The sequence below is a fragment of the Carcharodon carcharias genome, chromosome X, assembly GCF_017639515.1.
Source record: "Carcharodon carcharias isolate sCarCar2 chromosome X, sCarCar2.pri, whole genome shotgun sequence".
Classification (NCBI taxonomy): domain Eukaryota; kingdom Metazoa; phylum Chordata; class Chondrichthyes; order Lamniformes; family Lamnidae; genus Carcharodon; species Carcharodon carcharias.
The window spans coordinates 12,524,467-12,540,069 of record NC_054507.1 but is presented as its reverse complement, the minus strand read 5'-3'; positions in this window follow the sequence as shown (position 1 = coordinate 12,540,069).

Genomic DNA, 15,603 nt, shown 5'->3' with positions numbered 1-15,603 from the left:
CAGTGCAGTGCTCTCTCAGTGCTGTGTCTCAGACAGTGCAGTGCTCTCTCACTGCTGTGTCTCCGATAGTGCAATGCTCTCTCAATGCTGCGTCTCCAACAGTACAGTGCTCCCTCAGTGCTGCATCTTCGACATTGCCAGTCTCTCTCAGTGCTGTGTCTCCGACAGTGCAGTGCTCTCTCAGTGCTGCATCTCCGACAGTGCCGTTCTCTATCCGTGCTGTGTCTCTGACGGTGCTGTGCTCTCTCAGTGCTGTGTCTCTGACAGTGCAGTGTTCTCTCAGTATTGCACCTCCAACAGTGCAGTGCTGTCTCAGTGCTGCGTCTCCAAAAGTGCAGTGCTCTCTCAGTGCTGTGTCTCTGACAGTGCAGTGCTCTCTCAGTGCTGTGTCTCTGACAGTGCAGTGCTCTCTCAGTGCTGTGTATCTGACAGTGCAATGCTCCCTCAGTGCTGCATTTTCGACAGTGCAGTGCTCTCTCAGTGCTGTGTCTCTGACAGTGCAGTGCTCTCTCAGTGCTGTGTCTCTGACAGTGCAGTGCTCTCTCAGTGCTGCGTCTCTGACAGTGCATTGCTCTCTCAGTGCTGTGTCTCTGACAGTGCAATGTTCTCTCAGTGCTTTGTTTCTGACAGTGCAGTGCTCTCTCAGTGCTGTGTCTCTGACAGTGCAGTGCTCTCTCAGTGCTTTGTCTCTGACTGTGCAGTGCTCCCTCAGTGCTGTATCTCCGATAATGCAGTGCTCTCTCACTGCTGTGTCTCCGATAGTGCAATGCTCTCTCAATGCTGCGTCTCCAACAGTACAGTGCTCCCTCAGTGCTGCATCTTCGACATTGCCATTCTCTCTCAATGCTGTGTCTCCGACAGTGCAGCGCTCTCTCAGTGCTGTGTCTCCGACAGTGCAGTGCTCTCTCAGTGCTATGTCTCTGACTGTGCAGTGCTCACTCAGTGCTGCATCTCTGACAGTGCAGTGCTTCCTCAGTGCTGCGTCTCTGACAGTGCAGTGCTCTCTCAGTGCTTTGTCTCTGACTGTGCAGTGTTCCCTCAGTGCTGTATCTCCGATAATGCAGTGCTCTCTCACTGCTGTGTCTCCGATAGTGCAATGCTCTCTCAATGCTGCGTCTCCAACAGTACAGTGCTCCCTCAGTGCTGCATCTTCGACATTGCCATTCTCTCTCAATGCTGTGTCTCCGACAGTGCAGCGCTCTCTCAGTGCTGTGTCTCCGACAGTGCAGTGCTCTCTCAGTGCTGCATCGCTGACAGTGCAGATGCTCTCTCAGTGCTATGTCTCTGACAGTGCAGTGCTCCCTCAGTGCTGCGTCTCTGACAATGCATTGCTCTCTCAGTGCTGCTTCTCGGATAGGGTAGTCGTCCTTCAGTGCTGCATCTCCGACAGTGCATTGGTCTCTCAGTTTTGCGTCTTCGACAGTGCAGCATTCTCTCAGTATTGCACCTCCAACAGTGCAGTGCTCTCTCAGTGCTGTGTCTCCAAAAGTGCAGTGCTCTCTCAGTGCTGTGTCTCTGACAGTGCAGTGCTCTCTCAGTGCTGTGTCTCTGACAGTGCAGTGATCTCTCAGTGCTGTGTATCCGACAGTGCAGTGCTCTCTCACTGCTTTGTCTCTGATAGTGCAATGCTCTCGGAATGCTGCGTCTCCAACAGTATAGTGCTCCCTCAGTGCTGCATCTTCGACATTGCCATTCTCTCTCAGTGCTGTGTCTCCGACAGTGCAGCGCTCTCTCAGTGCTGTGTCTCCAACAGTGCAGTGCTCTCTCAGTGCTGCATCGCTGACAGTGCAGATGCTCTCTCAGTGCTATGTCTCTGACAGTGCAGTGCTCCCTCAGTGCTGCGTCTCTGACAATGCATTGCTCTCTCAGTGCTGCTTCTCGAACAGGGTAGTCCTCCTTCAGTGCTGCATCTCCGACAGTGCATTGCTCTCGCAGTTTTGCGTCTTCGACAGTGCAGCACTCTCTCAGTGTTGCACCTCCAACAGTGCAGTGCTCTCTCAGTGCTGCATCTCCAAAAGTGCAGTGCTCTCTCAGTGCTGTGTCTCTGACAGTGCAGTGCTCTATCCGTGCTGTGTCTCTGACAGTGCAGTGTTCTCTCAGTGCTGTGTCTCTGACAGTGCAGTGCTCTCTCAGTGCTGTGTCTCCAAAAGTGCAGTGCTCTCTCAGTGCTGTGTCTCTGACAGTGCAGCGCTCTCTCAGTGCTGTGTCTCTGACAGTGCAGTGTTCTCTCAGTATTGCACCTCCAACAGTGCAGTGCTGTCTCAGTGCTGCGTCTCCAAAAGTGCAGTGCTCTCTCAGTGCTGTGTCTCTGACAGTGCAGTGCTCTCTCAGTGCTGTGTCTCTGACAGTGCAGTGCTCTCTCAGTGCTGTGTATCTGACAGTGCAATGCTCCCTCAGTGCTGCATTTTCGACAGTGCAGTGCTCTCTCAGTGCTGTGTCTCTGACAGTGCAGTGCTCTCTCAGTGCTGTGTCTCTGACAGTGCAGTGCTCTCTCAGTGCTGCGTCTCTGACAGTGCATTGCTCTCTCAGTGCTGTGTCTCTGACAGTGCAATGTTCTCTCAGTGCTTTGTTTCTGACAGTGCAGTGCTCTCTCAGTGCTGTGTCTCTGACAGTGCAGTGCTCTCTCAGTGCTTTGTCTCTGACTGTGCAGTGCTCCCTCAGTGCTGTATCTCCGATAATGCAGTGCTCTCTCACTGCTGTGTCTCCGATAGTGCAATGCTCTCTCAATGCTGCGTCTCCAACAGTACAGTGCTCCCTCAGTGCTGCATCTTCGACATTGCCATTCTCTCTCAATGCTGTGTCTCCGACAGTGCAGCGCTCTCTCAGTGCTGTGTCTCCGACAGTGCAGTGCTCTCTCAGTGCTATGTCTCTGACTGTGCAGTGCTCACTCAGTGCTGCATCTCTGACAGTGCAGTGCTTCCTCAGTGCTGCGTCTCTGACAGTGCAGTGCTCTCTCAGTGCTTTGTCTCTGACTGTGCAGTGCTCCCTCAGTGCTGTATCTCCGATAATGCAGTGCTCTCTCACTGCTGTGTCTCCGATAGTGCAATGCTCTCTCAATGCTGCGTCTCCAACAGTACAGTGCTCCCTCAGTGCTGCATCTTCGACATTGCCATTCTCTCTCAATGCTGTGTCTCCGACAGTGCAGCGCTCTCTCAGTGCTGTGTCTCCGACAGTGCAGTGCTCTCTCAGTGCTGCATCGCTGACAGTGCAGATGCTCTCTCAGTGCTATGTCTCTGACAGTGCAGTGCTCCCTCAGTGCTGCGTCTCTGACAATGCATTGCTCTCTCAGTGCTGCTTCTCGGATAGGGTAGTCGTCCTTCAGTGCTGCATCTCCGACAGTGCATTGGTCTCTCAGTTTTGCGTCTTCGACAGTGCAGCATTCTCTCAGTATTGCACCTCCAACAGTGCAGTGCTCTCTCAGTGCTGTGTCTCCAAAAGTGCAGTGCTCTCTCAGTGCTGTGTCTCTGACAGTGCAGTGCTCTCTCAGTGCTGTGTCTCTGACAGTGCAGTGATCTCTCAGTGCTGTGTATCCGACAGTGCAGTGCTCTCTCACTGCTTTGTCTCTGATAGTGCAATGCTCTCGGAATGCTGCGTCTCCAACAGTATAGTGCTCCCTCAGTGCTGCATCTTCGACATTGCCATTCTCTCTCAGTGCTGTGTCTCCGACAGTGCAGCGCTCTCTCAGTGCTGTGTCTCCAACAGTGCAGTGCTCTCTCAGTGCTGCATCGCTGACAGTGCAGATGCTCTCTCAGTGCTATGTCTCTGACAGTGCAGTGCTCCCTCAGTGCTGCGTCTCTGACAATGCATTGCTCTCTCAGTGCTGCTTCTCGAACAGGGTAGTCCTCCTTCAGTGCTGCATCTCCGACAGTGCATTGCTCTCGCAGTTTTGCGTCTTCGACAGTGCAGCACTCTCTCAGTGTTGCACCTCCAACAGTGCAGTGCTCTCTCAGTGCTGCATCTCCAAAAGTGCAGTGCTCTCTCAGTGCTGTGTCTCTGACAGTGCAGTGCTCTATCCGTGCTGTGTCTCTGACAGTGCAGTGTTCTCTCAGTGCTGTGTCTCTGACAGTGCAGTGCTCTCTTAGTGCTGTGTCTCTGACTGTGCTGTGCTCTCTCAGTGCTGTGTCTCTGACAGTGCAGTGTTCTCTCAGTATTGTACCTCCAACAGTGCAGTGCTCTCTCAGTGCTGCGTCTCCAAAAGTGCAGTGCTCTCTCAGTGCTGTGTCTCTGACAGTGCAGCGCTCTCTCAGTGCTGTGTCTCCGATAGTGCAATGCTCTCTCAATGCTGTGTCTCCGATAGTGCAATGCTCTCTCAATGCTGCGTCTCCAACAGTACAGTGCTCCCTCAGTGCTGCATCTTCGACATTGCCATTCTCTCTCAGTGCTGTGTCTCCGACAGTGCAGCGCTCTCTCAGTGCTGTGTCTCCAACAGTGCAGTGCTCTCTCAGTGCTGCATCGCTGACAGTGCAGATGCTCTCTCAGTGCTATGTCTCTGACAGTGCAGTGCTCCCTCAGTGCTGCGTCTCTGACAATGCATTGCTCTCTCAGAGCTGATTCTCGAACAGGGTAGTCCTCCTTCAGTGCTGCATCTCCGACAGTGCATTGCTCTCTCATTTTTGCGTCTTCGACAGTGCAGCATTCTCTCAGTATTGCACCTCCAACAGTGCAGTGCTCTCTCAGCGCTGCGTCTCCAAAAGTGCAGTGCTCTCTCAGTGCTGTGTCTCTGACAGTGCAGTGCTCTATCCGTGCTGTGTCTCTGACAGTGCAGTGTTCTCTCAGTGCTGTGTCTCTGACAGTGCAGTGCTCTCTCAGTGCTGTGTCTCTGACAGTGCCGTGCTCTATCCGTGCTGTGTCTCTGACTGTGCTGTGCTATCTCAGTGCTGTGTCTCTGACAGTGCAGTGTTCTCTCAGTATTGCACCTCCAACAGTGCAGTGCTCTCTCAGTGCTGCATCTCCAAAAGTGCAGTGCTCTCTCAGTGCTGTGTCTCTGACAGTGCAGTGGTCTCTCAGTGCTCTGTCTCTTACAGTGCAGTGCTCTCTCCGTGCTGCATCGCTGAATGTGCAGTGTCTCTGACAGTGCAGTGCTCTCTCAGTGCTCTGTCTCTTACAGTGCAGTGCTCTCTCAGTGCTGCTTCTCTGACAGTGCATTGCTCCCTCAGTGCTTCATCTCCGACAGTGCAGATACTCTCTCAGTGCTGCATCTCTAACAGTGCATTGCTCCCTCAGTGCTGTTTCTCTGCCAGTGCGGTGCTCTCTCAGTGCTGTGTCTCAGACTGTGCAGTGCTCTCTCAGTGCTTTGTCTCTGACAGTGCAGTGCTCTCTCAGTGCTCTGTCTCTTACAGTGCAGTGCTCTCTCAGTGCTGCTTCTCTGACAGTGCATTGCTCCCTCAGTGCTTCATCTCCAACAGTACAGTGCTCCATCAGTGCTGCATCTTCGACATTGCCATTCTCTCTCAGTGCTGTGTCTCCGACAGTGCAGCGCTCTCTCAGTGCTGTGTCTCCGACAGTGCAATGCTCCCTCAGTGCTGCATTTTCGACAGTGCAGTGCTCTCTCAGTGCTGTGTCTCTGACAGTGCAGTGCTCTCTCAGTGCTGTGTCTCTGACAGTGCAGCACTATCTCAGTGCTGTGTCTCTGACAGTGCAGCACTATCTCAGAGCTGCGTCTCTTACAGTGCAGTGCTCTCTCAGTGCTGCATCTCTGACAGTGCAGTGCTCTCTCAGTTCTGTGTCTCTTACAGTGCATTGCTCTCTCAGTGCTGTCTCTGACAGTGCAGTGCTCTCTCACTGCAGCGTGTCTGACAGCGAAGTGCTGAGTCTCTGACAGTGCAGCGCTCTCTCAGTGCTGCGTCTCTGACAGTGCAGTGCTTTCTCAGTGCTGCATCTCCGACAGTGCATTGCTCTCTCAGTGCTGTGTGTCTGACAGTGCAGTGCTCTCTTAGTGCTGCTTCTTCGACAGTGCAGTGCTCTCTCAGTGCTGCGTCTCTGACAGTGCAGTGCTCTCTCAGTGCTGTGTCTCTTACAGTGCAGTGCTTTCTCAGTGCTGTGTCCTTGACAGTGCAATGCTGTCTCAGTGCTGTGTCTCTGACAGTGCAGCACTATCTCAGTGCTGCGTCTCTTACAGTGCAGTGCTCTCTCAGTGCAGCATCTCTGACAGTGCAGTGCTCTCTCAGTGCTGTGTCTCTTACAGTGCAGTGCTCTCTCAGTGCTGTGTCTCTGACAGTACAGTGCTCTCTCACTGCAGCGTCTCTGACATTGCAGTGCTCTCAGTGTAGCGTCTCTGACAGTGCAGTGCCACGTCTCTGACTGTGCAGCGCTCTCTCAGTGCTGCGTCTCTGACAGTGCAGTGCTTTCTCAGTGCTGCGTCTCTGACAGTGCAGTGCTCTCTCAGTGCTGTGTCTCTTACAGTGCAGTGCTCTCTCAGTGCTGTGTCTCTGACAGTGCAGCACTATCTCAGTGCTGTGTCTCTGACAGTGCAGCACTATCTCAGAGCTGCGTCTCTTACAGTGCAGTGCTCTCTCAGTGCTGCATCTCTGACAGTGCAGTGCTCTCTCAGTTCTGTGTCTCTTACAGTGCATTTCTCTCTCAGTGCTGTCTCTGACAGTACAGTGCTCTCTCACTGCAGCGTCTCTGACATTGCAGTGCTCTCAGTGTAGCGTCTCTGACAGTGCAGTGCCACGTCTCTGACGGTGCAGCGCTCTCTCAGTGCTGCGTCTCTGACAGTGCAGTGCTTTCTCAGTGCTGCGTCTCTGACAGTGCAGTGCTCTCTCAGTGCAGTGTCTCTTACAGTGCAGTGCTCTCTCAGTGCTGTGTCTCTGACAGTGCAGCACTATCTCAGTGCTGTGTCTCTGACAGTGCAGCACTATCTCAGAGCTGCGTCTCTTACAGTGCAGTGCTCTCTCAGTGCTGCATCTCTGACAGTGCAGTGCTCTCTCAGTTCTGTGTCTCTTACAGTGCATTGCTCTCTCAGTGCTGTCTCTGACAGTGCAGTGCTCTCTCACTGCAGCGTGTCTGACAGCGAAGTGCTGAGTCTCTGACAGTGCAGCGCTCTCTCAGTGCTGCGTCTCTGACAGTGCAGTGCTCTCTCAGTGCTGTGTCTCTGACAGTGCAGTGCTCTCTCAGTGCTGTGTCTCTTACAGTGCAGTGCTCTCTCAGTGCTGTGTCTCTTACAGTGCAGTGCTTTCTCAGTGCTGTGTCCTTGACAGTGCAATACTGTCTCAGTGCTGTGTCTCTGACAGTGCAGCACTATCTCAGTGCTGCGTCTCTTACAGTGCAGTGCTCTCTCAGTGCAGCATCTCTGACAGTGCAGTGCTCTCTCAGTGCTGTGTCTCTTACAGTGCAGTGCTCTCTCAGTGCTGTGTCTCTGACAGTACAGTGCTCTCTCACTGCAGCGTCTCTGACATTGCAGTGCTCTCAGTGTAGCGTGTCTGACAGTGCAGTGCCACGTCTCTGACGGTGCAGCGCTCTCTCAGTGCTGCGTCTCTGACAGTGCAGTGCTTTCTCAGTGCTGCGTCTCTGACAGTGCAGTGCTCTCTCAGTGCTGTGTCTCTTACAGTGCAGTGCTCTCTCAGTGCTGTGTCTCTGACAGTGCAGCACTATCTCAGTGCTGTGTCTCTGACAGTGCAGCACTATCTCAGAGCTGCGTCTCTTACAGTGCAGTGCTCTCTCAGTGCTGCATCTCTGACAGTGCAGTGCTCTCTCAGTTCTGTGTCTCTTACAGTGCATTGCTCTCTCAGTGCTGTCTCTGACAGTACAGTGCTCTCTCACTGCAGCGTCTCTGACATTGCAGTGCTCTCAGTGTAGCGTCTCTGACAGTGCAGTGCCACGTCTCTGACGGTGCAGCGCTCTCTCAGTGCTGCGTCTCTGACAGAGCAGTGCTCTCTCAGTGCTGTGTCTCTGACAGTGCAGTGCTCTCTCAGTGCTGTGTCTCTTACAGTGCAGTGCTCTCTCAGTGCTGTGTCTCTTACAGTGCAGTGCTTTCTCAGTGCTGTGTCCTTGACAGTGCAATGCTGTCTCAGTGCTGCGTCTCTGACAGTGCAGTGCTTTCTCAGTGCTGCGTCTCTGACAGTGCAGTGCTCTCTCAGTGCAGTGTCTCTTACAGTGCAGTGCTCTCTCAGTGCTGTGTCTCTGACAGTGCAGCACTATCTCAGTGCTGTGTCTCTGACAGTGCAGCACTATCTCAGAGCTGCGTCTCTTAAAGTGCAGTGCTCGCTCAGTGCTGCATCTCTGACAGTGCAGTGCTCTCTCAGTTCTGTGTCTCTTACAGTGCATTGCTCTCTCAGTGCTGTCTCTGACAGTGCAGTGCTCTCTCACTGCAGCGTGTCTGACAGCGAAGTGCTGAGTCTCTGACAGTGCAGCGCTCTCTCAGTGCTGCGTCTCTGACAGTGCAGTGCTTTCTCAGTGCTGCATCTCCGACAGTGCATTGCTCTCTCAGTGCTGTGTGTCTGACAGTGCAGTGCTCTCTTAGTGCTGCTTCTTCGACAGTGCAGTGCTCTCTCAGTGCTGCGTCTCTGACAGTGCAGTGCTCTCTCAGTGCTGTGTCTCTGACAGTGCAGTGCTCTCTCAGTGCTGTGTCTCTTACAGTGCAGTGCTCTCTCAGTGCTGTGTCTCTTACAGTGCAGTGCTTTCTCAGTGCTGTGTCCTTGACAGTGCAATGCTGTCTCAGTGCTGTGTCTCTGACAGTGCAGCACTATCTCAGTGCTGCGTCTCTGACATTGCAGTGCTCTCAGTGTAGCGTCTCTGACAGTGCAGTGCCACGTCTCTGACGGTGCAGCACTCTCTCAGTGCTGCGTCTCTGACAGTGCAGTGCTTTCTCAGTGCTGCGTCTCTGACAGTGCAGTGCTCTCTCAGTGCAGTGTCTCTTACAGTGCAGTGCTCTCTCAGTGCTGTGTCTCTGACAGTGCAGCACTATCTCAGTGCTGTGTCTCTGACAGTGCAGTGCTCTCTTAGTGCTGCTTCTTCGACAGTGCAGTGCTCTCTCAGTGCTGCGTCTCTGACAGTGCAGTGCTCTCTCAGTGCTGTGTCTCTGACAGTGCAGTGCTCTCTCAGTGCTGTGTCTCTTACAGTGCAGTGCTCTCTCAGTGCTGTGTCTCTTACAGTGCAGTGCTTTCTCAGTGCTGTGTCCTTGACAGTGCAATGCTGTCTCAGTGCTGTGTCTCTGACAGTGCAGCACTATCTCAGTGCTGCGTCTCTTACAGTGCAGTGCTCTCTCAGTGCAGCATCTCTGACAGTGCAGTGCTCTCTCAGTGCTGTGTCTCTTACAGTGCAGTGCTCTCTCAGTGCTGTGTCTCTGACAGTACAGTGCTCTCTCACTGCAGCGTCTCTGACATTGCAGTGCTCTCAGTGTAGCGTCTCTGACAGTGCAGTGCCACGTCTCTGACGGTGCAGCGCTCTCTCAGTGCTGCGTCTCTGACAGTGCAGTGCTTTCTCAGTGCTGCGTCTCTGACAGTGCAGTGCTCTCTCAGTGCTGTGTCTCTTACAGTGCAGTGCTCTCTCAGTGCTGTGTCTCTGACAGTGCAGCACTATCTCAGTGCTGTGTCTCTGACAGTGCAGCACTATCTCAGAGCTGCGTCTCTTACAGTGCAGTGCTCTCTCAGTGCTGCATCTCTGACAGTGCAGTGCTCTCTCAGTTCTGTGTCTCTTACAGTGCATTGCTCTCTCAGTGCTGTCTCTGACAGTACAGTGCTCTCTCACTGCAGCGTCTCTGACATTGCAGTGCTCTCAGTGTAGCGTCTCTGACAGTGCAGTGCCACGTCTCTGACGGTGCAGCGCTCTCTCAGTGCTGCGTCTCTGACAGAGCAGTGCTCTCTCAGTGCTGTGTCTCTTACAGTGCAGTGCTCTCTCAGTGCTGTGTCTCTTACAGTGCAGTGCTTTCTCAGTGCTGTGTCCTTGACAGTGCAATGCTGTCTCAGTGCTGCGTCTCTGACAGTGCAGTGCTTTCTCAGTGCTGCGTCTCTGACAGTGCAGTGCTCTCTCAGTGCAGTGTCTCTTACAGTGCAGTGCTCTCTCAGTGCTGTGTCTCTGACAGTGCAGCACTATCTCAGTGCTGTGTCTCTGACAGTGCAGCACTATCTCAGAGCTGCGTCTCTTAAAGTGCAGTGCTCGCTCAGTGCTGCATCTCTGACAGTGCAGTGCTCTCTCAGTTCTGTGTCTCTTACAGTGCATTGCTCTCTCAGTGCTGTCTCTGACAGTGCAGTGCTCTCTCACTTCATCGTGTCTGACAGCGAAGTGCTGAGTCTCTGACAGTGCAGCGCTCTCTCAGTGCTGCGTCTCTGACAGTGCAGTGCTTTCTCAGTGCTGCATCTCCGACAGTGCATTGCTCTCTCAGTGCTGTGTGTCTGACAGTGCAGTGCTCTCTTAGTGCTGCTTCTTCGACAGTGCAGTGCTCTCTCAGTGCTGCGTCTCTGACAGTGCAGTGCTCTCTCAGTGCTGTGTCTCTGACAGTGCAGTGCTCTCTCAGTGCTGTGTCTCTTACAGTGCAGTGCTCTCTCAGTGCTGTGTCTCTTACAGTGCAGTCCTTTCTCAGTGCTGTGTCCTTGACAGTGCAATGCTGTCTCAGTGCTGTGTCTCTGACAGTGCAGCACTATCTCAGTGCTGCGTCTCTGACATTGCAGTGTTCTCAGTGTAGCGTCTCTGACAGTGCAGTGCCACGTCTCTGACGGTGCAGCGCTCTCTCAGTGCTGCGTCTCTGACAGTGCAGTGCTTTCTCAGTGCTGCGTCTCTGACAGTGCAGTGCTCTCTCAGTGCAGTGTCTCTTACAGTGCAGTGCTCTCTCAGTGCTGTGTCTCTGACAGTGCAGCACTATCTCAGTGCTGTGTCTCTGACAGTGCAGTGCTCTCTTAGTGCTGCTTCTTCGACAGTGCAGTGCTCTCTCAGTGCTGCGTCTCTGACAGTGCAGTGCGCTCTCAGTGCTGTGTCTCTGACAGTGCAGTGCTCTCTCAGTGCTGTGTCTCTTACAGTGCAGTGCTCTCTCAGTGCTGTGTCTCTTACAGTGCAGTGCTTTCTCAGTGCTGTGTCCTTGACAGTGCAATGCTGTCTCAGTGCTGCCTCTCTGACAGTGCAGTGCTTTCTCAGTGCTGCGTCTCTGACAGTGCAGTGCTCTCTCAGTGCAGTGTCTCTTACAGTGCAGTGCTCTCTCAGTGCTGTGTCTCTGACAGTGCAGCACTATCTCAGTGCTGTGTCTCTGACAGTGCAGCACTATCTCAGAGCTGCGTCTCTTAAAGTGCAGTGCTCGCTCAGTGCTGCATCTCTGACAGTGCAGTGCTCTCTCAGTTCTGTGTCTCTTACAGTGCATTGCTCTCTCAGTGCTGTCTCTGACAGTGCAGTGCTCTCTCACTTCATCGTGTCTGACAGCGAAGTGCTGAGTCTCTGACAGTGCAGCGCTCTCTCAGTGCTGCGTCTCTGACAGTGCAGTGCTTTCTCAGTGCTGCATCTCCGACAGTGCATTGCTCTCTCAGTGCTGTGTGTCTGACAGTGCAGTGCTCTCTTAGTGCTGCTTCTTCGACAGTGCAGTGCTCTCTCAGTGCTGCGTCTCTGACAGTGCAGTGCTCTCTCAGTGCTGTGTCTCTGACAGTGCAGTGCTCTCTCAGTGCTGTGTCTCTTACAGTGCAGTGCTCTCTCAGTGCTGTGTCTCTTACAGTGCAGTCCTTTCTCAGTGCTGTGTCCTTGACAGTGCAATGCTGTCTCAGTGCTGTGTCTCTGACAGTGCAGCACTATCTCAGTGCTGCGTCTCTGACATTGCAGTGTTCTCAGTGTAGCGTCTCTGACAGTGCAGTGCCACGTCTCTGACGGTGCAGCGCTCTCTCAGTGCTGCGTCTCTGACAGTGCAGTGCTTTCTCAGTGCTGCGTCTCTGACAGTGCAGTGCTCTCTCAGTGCAGTGTCTCTTACAGTGCAGTGCTCTCTCAGTGCTGTGTCTCTGACAGTGCAGCACTATCTCAGTGCTGTGTCTCTGACAGTGCAGTGCTCTCTTAGTGCTGCTTCTTCGACAGTGCAGTGCTCTCTCAGTGCTGCGTCTCTGACAGTGCAGTGCGCTCTCAGTGCTGTGTCTCTGACAGTGCAGTGCTCTCTCAGTGCTGTGTCTCTTACAGTGCAGTGCTCTCTCAGTGCTGTGTCTCTTACAGTGCAGTGCTTTCTCAGTGCTGTGTCCTTGACAGTGCAATGCTGTCTCAGTGCTGTGTCTCTGACAGTGCAGCACTATCTCAGTGCTGCGTCTCTTACAGTGCAGTGCTCTCTCAGTGCAGCATCTCTGACAGTGCAGTGCTCTCTCAGTGCTGTGTCTCTTACAGTGCAGTGCTCTCTCAGTGCTGTGTCTCTGACAGTACAGTGCTCTCTCACTGCAGCGTCTCTGACATTGCAGTGCTCTCAGTGTAGCGTCTCTGACAGTGCAGTGCCACGTCTCTGACGGTGCAGCACTCTCTCAGTGCTGTGTCTCTGACAGTGCAGTGCTCTCTCAGTGCAGTGTCTCTTACAGTGCAGTGCTCTCTCAGTGCTGTGTCTCTTACAGTGCAGTGCTTTCTCAGTGCTGTGTCCTTGACAGTGCAATGCTGTCTCAGTGCTGTGTCTCTGACAGTGCAGCACTATCTCAGTGCTCCGTCTCTTACAGTGCAGTGCTCTCTCAGTGCAGCATCTCTGACAGTGCAGTGCTCTCTCAGTGCTGTGTCTCTTACAGTGCAGTGCTCTCTCAGTGCTATGTCTCTGACAGTGCAGTGCTCCCTCAGTGCTGCGTCTCTGACAATGCATTGCTCTCTCAGTGCTGCTTCTCGAACAGGGTAGTTCTCCTTCAGTGCTGCATCTCCGACAGTCCATTGCTCTCGCAGTTTTGCGTCTTCGACAGTGCAGCACTCTCTCAGTGTTGCACCTCCAACAGTGCAGTGCTCTCTCAGTGCTGCATCTCCAAAATTGCAGTGCTCTCTCAGTACTGTGTCTCTGACAGTGCAGTGCTCTATCCGTGCTGTGTCTCTGACAGTGCAGTGTTCTCTCAGTGCTGTGTCTCTGACAGTGCAGTGCTCTCTTAGTGCTGCGTCTCTGACTGTGCTGTGCTCTCTCAGTGCTGTGTCTCTGACAGTGCAGTGTTCTCTTAGTATTGCACCTCCAACAGTGCAGTGCTCTCTCAGTGCTGCGTCTCCAAAAGTGCAGTGCTCTCTCAGTGCTGTGTCTCTGACAGTGCAGCGCTCTCTCAGTGCTGTGTCTCCGATAGTGCAATGCTCTCTCAATGCTGTGTCTCCGATAGTGCAATGCTCTCTCAATGCTGCGTCTCCAACAGTACAGTGCTCCCTCAGTGCTGCATCTTCGACATTGCCATTCCCTCTCAGTGCTGTGTCTCCGACAATGCAGCGCTCTCTCAGTGCTGTGTCTCCAACAGTGCAGTGCTCTCTCAGTGCTGCATCGCTGACAGTGCAGATGCTCTCTCAGTGCTATGTCTCTGACAGTGCAGTGCTCCCTCAGTGCTGCGTCTCTGACAATGCATTGCTCTCTCAGAGCTGATTCTCGAACAGGGTAGTCCTCCTTCAGTGCTGCATCTCCGACAGTGCATTGCTCTCTCATTTTTGCGTCTTCGACAGTGCAGCATTCTCTCAGTTTTGCACCTCCAACAGTGCAGTGCTCTCTCAGCGCTGCGTCTCCAAAAGTGCAGTGCTCTCTCAGTGCTGTGTCTCTGACAGTGCAGTGCTCTATCCGTGCTGTGTCTCTGACAGTGCAGTGTTCTCTCAGTGCTGTGTCTCTGACAGTGCAGTGCTCTCTCAGTGCTGTGTCTCTGACAGTGCCGTGCTCTATCCGTGCTGTGTCTCTGACTGTGCTGTGCTATCTCAGTGCTGTGTCTCTGACAGTGCAGTGTTCTCTCAGTATTGCACCTCCAACAGTGCAGTGCTCTCTCAGTGCTGCGTCTCGAAAAGTGCAGTGCTCTCTCAGTGCTGTGTCTCTGACAGTGCAGTGGTCTCTCAGTGCTCTGTCTCTTACAGTGCAGTGCTCTCTCCGTGCTGCATCGCTGAATGTGCAGTGTCTCTGACAGTGCAGTGCTCTCTCAGTGCTCTGTCTCTTACAGTGCAGTGCTCTCTCAGTGCTGCTTCTCTGACAGTGCATTGCTCCCTCAGTGCTTCATCTCCGACAGTGCAGATACTCTCTCAGTGCTGCATCTCTAACAGTGCATTGCTCCCTCAGTGCTGTTTCTCTGCCAGTGCGGTGCTCTCTCAGTGCTGTGTCTCAGACTGTGCAGTGCTCTCTCAGTGCTTTGTCTCTGACAGTGCAGTGCTCTCTCAGTGCTCTGTCTCTTACAGTGCAGTGCTCTCTCAGTGCTGCTTCTCTGACAGTGCATTGCTCCCTCAGTGCTTCATCTCCAACAGTACAGTGCTCCATCAGTGCTGCATCTTCGACATTGCCATTCTCTCTCAGTGCTGTGTCTCCGACAGTGCAGCGCTCTCTCAGTGCTGTGTCTCCGACAGTGCAATGCTCCCTCAGTGCTGCATTTTCGACAGTGCAGTGCTCTCTCAGTGCTGTGTCTCTGACAGTGCAGTGCTCTCTCAGTGCTGTGTCTCTGACAGTGCAGTGCTCTATACGTGCTGTGTCTCTGACTGTGCTGTGCTCTCTCAGTGCTGTGTCTCTGAAAGTGCAGTGCTCTCTCAGTGCTGTGTCTCTGACAGTGCAGTGCTCTATCCGTGCTGTGTCTCTGACTGTGCTGTGCTCTCTCAGTGCTGCATCTCTGACAGTGCAGTGTTCTCTCAATTCTGTGTGTCTGACAGTGCAGAGCTCTCTCAGTGCTGTATCTCTGAGAGTGCAGCGCTCTCTCAGTGCTGTGTCTCTTACAGTGAAGTGCTCTCTCAGTGCTGTGTCTCTGACAGTGCAGTGCTCCCTCAGTGCTGCGTCTCTGACATTGCAGTGCTTTCTCAGTGCTTTGTCTCTGACTGTGCAGTGCTCCCTCAGTGCTGTATCTCCGGTAATGCAGTGCTCTCTCAGTGCTGTGTCTCCGATAGTGCAATGCTCTCTCAATGCTGCGTCTCCAACAGTACAGTGCTCCATCAGTGCTGCATCTTCGACAGTGCAGTGCTCTCTCAGTGCTGTGTTTCTGACAGTGCAGTGCTCTCTCAGTGCTTTGTCTCTGACAGTGCAGTGCTCTATACGTGCTGTGTCTCTGACTGTGCTGTGCTCTCTCAGTGCTGTGTCTCTGAGAGTGCAGTGCTCTCTCAGTGCTTTTTCTGTGACAGTGCAGTGCTCTCTCAGTGCTGTGTCTCTGACAGTGCAGATGCTCTCTCAGTGCTATGTCTCTGACATTGCTTTGCTCCCTCAGTGCTTTTTCTCTGCCAATGCGGTGCTCTCTCATTGCTGCGTCGCTGACAGTGCAGTGCTAGCTCAGTACTGCGTCTCTGACAGTGCAGTGTTCTCTCAATCTGTGTCTCCGAAAGTACTGTGCTCTCTCAGTGCTGCGTCTCTGACAGTGCACTGCTCCCTCAGTGCTGCATCTCCGACAGTGCTGTGTTCTATCAGTGCGGCGTCTCTGACAGTGCAGTGCTCCCTCATTGCTGGGTCTCTGACAGTGCATTGCTCCCTCAGTGCTTCATCTCCGACAGTGCAGATGCTCTCTCAGTGCTGCATCTCCAACAGTGCACTGCTTTCTCTGT